Below are 8,107 nucleotides of genomic sequence, written 5' to 3' on the forward strand. Positions count from 1 at the left end.
TGATAAACAAGTAATAAGTTATTATTAAGGTGTGTTCCAAATACTATACTAAAAAACTTATTTGTTGTTCATTTGGAATTCAAATTTAAATAGTTATCCTGTATTTTTTGTTCTTCAAAATCTGGCTCCTCTATTCAGTGTAACAAAATAGGAATGTTTTCTTTATAGAAATATTGCAGCTAAACAATGAGAAAGGAATGATGACATAAAATACCATCATTTTGCAAATTTTAATGAATTAATGGAATTAGATGAAGATCATTGATGACTACTAACATACTCAAGAAAAAACATAACACTTTTTTACTGATGTCAGTAAAAGATGATGGCCTTAACAAACATTGGGAAATTTGAACTTTTATTTTTTGGGTTGGACAAAGTACATGGCTGAGATAAATCCTGGACTTATTCAATGTGGGCAAATCTAATAAAAGACACTAACACCACGTTGGAATTCCAAAGGGATAAGCCCTTAGTGAAAAGATAAATAAGAAAAATAAATAAATGGAAAAACCTGTTATGCAAAAGAAGGTAGTCATGAAACTTGACTGTCTTCACCTCATTGGCAGGTGAAGAGAAAGAGAATTTTTTTTTTTTTTCCTGAAGAGTCAAAACCAAAATTTAGCCCTTGTATGAGATCATGACTTAGATTCATATATAGTCAAACATGTGTGGTTAAAAAAAAAAAAATGCAGTCTTTAAAAGCAAACATAAATGCTTTCAGACAGAAAGCAAATTCAGGCTATGCTTTAAGGTTGTCCAACAGGTAAAGTTCAAGGACTATGAGACGCTCACAACAAAAATGAGAAAACAGACAAGTAAATATACTGCCATTAGACAAGGCTAGCAGAAGGAACAGACTATAAAATTAATTATTAGTATGATCACACACACATACACACATGGACACCATCTGAGTTTCATGCTTACATCAACAAAAACATGAAAAAGGAACAAGGGATGATAAAATAGCAATAAAAAAGATTATAGAAATAATGAGACAGAATTTCCAGATAGGACAATCAAGACAAAATTAAAAGCAAAGTTGACATATCAAACAACGATTTGATACCGCCAAAGAGAAAATTAGTAAACTAAGATAATTCCAGTAAAATTATCCAGAATGCAGTCCACAGAGACATTGAGGTTAAAAATGTGAACAAGGTATTGAAATATAGAGAGAGTGGTGTGAAATAATACATAATACTTTTGAGTTCCAGAAGGAGATAGTAAAGAGAATGCAGAAAGGAAAATATTCAGTGATGTAATGGCTAAATATTTCTTGAAATTAGGGAAAGAAAACAAACTTCAGATTTAGGTAGCCGACTGAAATAAAAGTAGAATGGAGAGATCAAAGAACAATATGGACCTAAATATACTGTAATGAAATTACAAAATATAATGGTCAGAGATGCACCCATATGCTTGTTATAAAAACATAATTGAAATATAAAGGCATGGAGAGGCTGAAATTGAAATAAATGAAAAGAGAGACCATGCAAATACTAACCAAAAAAAGACTGGTGTGTTTCTATAAATATGAACCAAAATAAAGTTTAAGGCAAGAAGTGTTGCTGGAAACATTGCATAAAGCTAAAGTGATCAATTTAAGAAGAAGTTATGAAAATTGAATAGCCTGTGCCCAATATCATTATTCCAATTTACATAAAGAAAAAGTTGACAGGAATGGATGAAAGCAGACCCCAAGGTCATTACCCAAGTCTTTTCTTCATAAACACTGAGTAAGCTCCCTTGACTTTAGAAAAAGCACCAAGGCTGAAGAGCATAGCTGGTACTTGACAGGAGATGTCTGTGTGTACCAAAACTTTCCAGCACAGGGGCATCTTGGTGGCTCAGTCTGTTAAGTGTCTGCCTTTGGCTCAGATCATGAACTCAGGATCCTGGGATCAAGCCCCACGTTGGACTCAGAGCTCAGTGGGGAGTCTTCTTTTCCTTCTTCCTCTGTTCCTCCCTCCTGCTCCTGTGTACTTTCTCTCTCTCAAATAAATAAAATCTTTAAAAACAAGACAAAACAACAACAACAAAAAACAACAGCACAAATAGAGCTAAAATGAGAGAAGAACTGAGGTGATGTGGAACAGGACACAGAAGGTGTTTGTTCAACTCACTAAAGAAAACACTGATGGATTTTTTTTTTTACGGAAAAGGAAAATGATACCATAAGGAAACCTAGAGATGCAGAAAAGAATGAAGAGTGAGAGAAAGGATAAACATACAGTTCATTCTTAATAAAGTATTGGTTTAGAAGTCAGTAGCAGTGATGACAATGGCGTTTTGTGAGGGCTAAACTGTATACAAACAGATAAGGCAGTACATAAATTGGGATAAGGTAAATGGGGTCGAAGTTTTTTAAGTCTCTTGAATTGGTAAGATTAGATAAAAATGTTAACTTATACTAGACAGTAATTGACCAAGAGCATTTGTTTGCATCTTTAAGACAACTATGAAAACAGTAGTAAAATCATGTGAAAGTAGCTGATGTTAGAGGGGGTAATGGGATAATAAAAAAACAAAACAAGGTATTTGGTGTGTCGCGCGACTGGGCCTGGGGGTGGACTGGTGTGTGTCCCTGTGAAGATAGCACTATGTCGATCGAAATCGAGTCCTCGGATGTGATCCGTCTTATCATGCAGTACCTGAAGGAGAACAGTTTACATCGGGCACTAGCAACCTTACAGGAAGAGACTACTGTGTCTCTGAATACCGTGGACAGCATTGAGAGTTTTGTAGCTGACATTAATAGTGGCCATTGGGATACTGTTTTACAGGCTATACAGTCTCTGAAATTGCCAGACAAAACCCTCATTGACCTCTATGAACAGGTTGTTCTGGAATTGATAGAGCTGCGTGAATTGGGAGCTGCCAGGTCACTCTTGAGACAGACAGACCCCATGATCATGTTAAAACAAACCCAGCCAGAGCGTTATATTCATTTGGAGAACCTCTTGGCCAGGTCTTATTTTGATCCTCGTGAGGCATACCCAGATGGAAGTAGCAAAGAGAAGAGAAGAGCAGCAATTGCCCAGGCCTTAGCTGGTGAAGTCAGTGTGGTCCCTCCATCTTGTCTCATGGCATTCCTGGGGCAGGCCCTGAAGTGGCAGCAGCACCAGGAGTTGCTTCCTCCTGGCATGACCATAGATTTGTTCTGAAGCAAAGCAGCTGTCAAAGATGTGGAAGAAGAAAAGTTTCCTACACAGCTGAGCAGGCATATTAAGTTTGGTCAGAAATCACATGTGGAGTGTGCCCGATTTTCTCCAGATGGTCAGTATTTGGTCACTGGGTCTGTTGATGGATTCATAGAAGTCTGGAACTTTACAACTGGAAAAATCAGAAAGGATCTTAAATACCAGGCCCAGGATAACTTTATGATGATGGATGATGCTGTCCTCTGCATGTGCTTCAGCAGAGATACAGAAATGTTAGCAACTGGGGCCCAAGATGGAAAAATTAAGGTATGGAAGATTCAGAGTGGGCAGTGTTTAAGGAGATTTGAAAGGGCCCACAGTAAAGGTGTCACCTATCTAAGCTTTTCTAAGGATAGCAGTCAGATCCTTAGTGCCTCTTTTGACCAGACAATTAGAATTCATGGTTTAAAATCTGGGAAAACTTTGAAGGAATTTCGTGGCCATTCCTCCTTTGTTAATGAAGCAACTTTTACACAAGATGGACATTATATTATTAGTGCATCCTCTGATGGCACTGTAAAGATCTGGAATATGAAGACCACAGAATGTTCAAATACCTTTAAATCCCTGGACAGCACTGCGGGGACAGATATCACTGTCAACAGTGTGATCCTGCTTCCTAAAAATCCAGAGCACTTTGTGGTGTGTAACAGATCAAATACCGTGGTTATCATGAACATGCAGGGGCAGATTGTCAGGAGCTTCAGCTCTGGTAAGAGAGAAGGTGGGGATTTTGTTTGCTGTGCCCTGTCCCCTCGTGGTGAATGGATCTACTGTGTCGGGGAGGATTTTGTGCTCTACTGTTTTAGTACAGTCACTGGCAAACTGGAGAGAACTTTGACAGTTCATGAGAAGGATGTGATTGGTATCGCACATCACCCTCATCAGAACCTGATTGCTACCTACAGTGAAGATGGACTCCTAAAGCTCTGGAAACCCTAATTTCCACTTTTCTTTTAAAAGTTGCTTGAGAGCATGTACTTAAGTGAAGACATATTCATGTATTGCTTTTTTTTTTTCTTTTCTTTTTTTTTTTTTTTAAGGCAACCTTTTCTAAGCAATTGTCTGAATTAGGAATAAGAGTAATTTTGTGAAAATTCATGTTCAAGTAGCAGTTACTCTTTTATATATATATTTTAAGGTATTCATTTATCTATTTCTAATTGGGGCAGTCATGTAATGTTTTCAGTAGTCTGATTGGGACGGAGACAAACCATAAGTGACTCTTAATCTCACAAAACAAACTGAGGGTTGCTGGGGGGAGGGGGTTTGGGAGAAGAGGGTGGGATTATGGACATTGGGGAGGGTATGTGCTTTGGTGAGTGCTGTGAAGTGTGTAAACCTGGTGATTCACAGACCTGTACCCCTGGGGATAAAAATATATGTTTATAAAAAATAAAAATTTAAAAAAAAAAAAAAAAAAGAAATACTGCTCTTTCTAGAAGAAAACTACTTTGATTTTTGAAATGGTGATTAAAACATACCTCCTGCAGTAAAATTTGTGAATAAGTAACCATCCCATACTCAGTAGCTCTTTGCTGGTCTGGTTTTTTTAGATGTTAATAAACTTTACCCTTTTGGAGAAAAACAAAAACAAAAACAAAAACAAAACAAAACACTTAATCCAGAGGAGAAAGAAAAAAGAAACATAGAATAGATAAGACAAATTGCAATAAGAACAAGATGATACATAGAAAATCAAACATATAAACTTTCCTTAAGTGAAGATTAGATTAAATACTTCAGCTAAAAAGAAAAAAACTCAGGCTACATTAAAACACAATCATTGCTGCTTATAAGAAATAGTACACCATATGTTAATTAATCAAATTTAAATTAAAAAAAAAGGAAACACATTACATTTGGAATTCAGGAAAGAGATGGAAAAATATTTTGCGGAAATTCTAATCAAAAGCAAGCCGGTGCAACAATGCTAACATCAGATAATATAGATCTTAGGGAACAAATATTTTTGAAGATCAAGAGTGATATTTTGTAATAATAACAGGTTCAATTTACTAGAAAGATCTACATATTCTAAACTTTGATACTTGTAACAAGAGAGCTTCAAAATATATTAAGCATATTTATTAAGCACAACTAAAAAGATAAACATAGCAATTCATAATCGTTTGGGGAGACTTACACACAGTTCTCTCAATAATTAGCAAAACAAGCAAACAAACAAACAAAAAGTCCAAAAAGCCCATTACTGTAAAGGATATATGAACAATGTGATTATCATACAAAATCTAATTTATGTACATACTATACTGCAAGCTATAATAGTCTTTTCAAGAGCAGAGATAATATATATCCACAAACAATGTTGAGCCATAAAAGCAAGTCTCAACAACAAGGAATTGAATCCTTTAAGAGTATATTACCTTATCACACTAGAAATATGGTACAAATCAGTAATTAAAAGAAAATACCAAGTTTTGTAAATGAACACAGATGCTTAAAATAACCATGGGTCAAAACTGAAATCAGAGTGGAGTGAAGAAAGATTTTGAACAAAACGATAGAAAAAGAATGATGGGGTGCTGATAGAGCTTCACATAAAGGAAAATTTGTAGCCTTAATGCCACATATTAAAAAACAAAACAAAACAAAACAAAAAAAAAACCACAACAACCTGAAAATCAACTATCCAAGTATCTAACTCAAGAATGTAGAAAAATATTTGCAAATCAAAGCCAGTAAACTGCAGAAAGATGAAATTATAAGTATAATAAAAGAGAACAATGATACAAAAAAGCAGGTCTACAAAGCCAAACAGTGGTGCTTTGAAAAAGCTAGCATTATCAATAACTCCTACCAAGAATAATCAGAATAGAAAGACAAGGCACAAATAACCAACATCAGGAATATAACACAGAACATCACTATTATTGATGCTATAGACCTTAAAATGTTTGATAGAGGAAAATGTAAACTACATTAGAGCATATAATGAATTATATTCCAAAATATTTGAACATCTTGATTAGATAGATAAACTTCTAAAGAGAACATCTGCATAGTCTGTTATCTGTTGAAGATGTTGAATCAATAATTTCAAATCTTCCCACAAAGAAAATTACAAGACCAGATGGCTTCACTGGAATATTCTACCAAAAATTTACCTGAGAATAGACACCAATATTACACAAACCTTCCAGAAAATAAGAAAAGAAGGAAACTTCCTTATAATTCAATAAGGCCATTCTAAGCATGGTACCAAGAACACAATAATAATAATAATAATAGTAATATAACTGAGTTGCTCTCACAAACCAGTACCTACAAATACTAAAGATATTAACAAACCCAGCAATATATTAAAAATACATAAAAACCAAGTTTAGTTAATTTGAAGAATGCAAAGTTGGTTTGACATTTGAAATCAATGTAATGAACCACATCAACATAAAAGAGAGGGGAAATCATGTGACCATAACTAGATACAGAAAGCAATTGATAAGATTCAACATATAATTTGTAATGAAAATCTATGAAGTACATAAACAAAGAGAATTTCCTTAACCTATTAAAAGTTACCTACAAGAAGCAAGAATTACTATTGTGTCGAAGGGTGAAACATTGAGAGCTTTCTTCCTGTGATTATGAAGGGAGAAGGATATCCCTTATTCACACCTCTAGGTACCACTGGACTAGAGTACCTAGTCAACTCCATTAGAGTAGAAAATTAAACCAAAATTATAAAGTTAAGAAAAACTGGAACCGTCATTCACTGATGATATGGTTGGAATTTGCAGATCTAAAAGAACCAAAAGTTGAGTAATTTGAATCACTAAGTGAATTTTTCAAGGTTGCTAGATTCAGATTTGACATCGAAGGTCGATTCAATTTTAAAGTCATTAACAATAAATGATAAAGTGTGTCTTTTCAATGTGCAGTACAATTTATAAGGATATTCAAAATATCAAATAAATGCAAAACAGATCTATTGGGTTATAAGCATATCTGTATACAAAATACATAACATCATTGCAATAAAGAAAATTTAATAAATGAAGAATACACTATACTCATGAAGTTAGTGGCTCAGTATTTTAAAGATGTTATTTCTCCATAACCTGAAGTAAAGATTCAGGGCAATCTCTATAGAAATCCCAGCAGGTTGCTGTTTTTTTTTTTTTTAATAGGTTGTTTTTTTATGTGGAAATTGATGAGCTGATTCTAAGAGTTATATGAAAATAAAAATGCCAAGAATAGCAAAGAATAAGAACAAAATGTGAAGCCTGAATCTACTGGCTTTCAAGAATTATTAGAGGGTTATCTGGGTGGCTTAGAGAGTTAAGTGTCTGACTCTTTTGGTTTCAGTTCAGATCATGATCTCAAGAGCCTTAAGATCAAGCCCATGCTGACTGCCACCACCTTCACCCCACATGAATCCTTTCTCTCTTTCTTTAAAATCTCTCTCTCTCTCAAATAAATAAATAAATCCTTAAAAAAAAGAATTATAATGAAGCTACAGTGATTAAGACAACTAACAGAGTAGACTGAATTTTAGATGATGACAGGGAATTACTGTTAATTTTCTTAAGTGCTTTTACAGTATTAGTACTGTTCATCAAATATTTCTGATTTCTTTTGCTTTTCTTGGGCACCTGGTTAGTAATGTTTTATTTTTCCAGTCCTTTTGAATTTAGGTGTGGCTATGCAGCTTTCTTTGACCACTGAAATGGAAATATTTTATTTCCAAGGCTAAGTTTTAAGGATTAGGGCCTGATTTCTCAATCTTGACTGAAACAATAATTAGCCCTTAGATATAGAACATTGCCATAACAAAAATCTATAATTTGGGTAACTATTTGACTGTTGGCAAAAAAACTTTATTGAAGGCTCGAAAGATGGCAAGTTGTGTAATGCAATGGCGAAAGTTTTGCTGAAAC

General features: G+C 34.5%; 1 pseudogene across 1 annotated transcript; it reads left to right on the plus strand.

Annotated features, from left to right (window-relative positions):
• The first annotated feature begins 2,545 nt into the window (after positions 1 to 2,545).
• Positions 2,546 to 4,377, plus strand: LOC309857426 (WD40 repeat-containing protein SMU1 pseudogene; annotated as a pseudogene). The gene has a single exon. The product of its transcript is annotated as a WD40 repeat-containing protein SMU1 pseudogene (transcript).
• The last annotated feature ends 3,730 nt before the right edge of the window (positions 4,378 to 8,107 follow it).

This window comes from Mustela nivalis (genome assembly GCF_964662115.1).
Source record: "Mustela nivalis genome assembly, contig: HAP1_SCAFFOLD_695, whole genome shotgun sequence".
NCBI lineage: Eukaryota > Metazoa > Chordata > Mammalia > Carnivora > Mustelidae > Mustela > Mustela nivalis.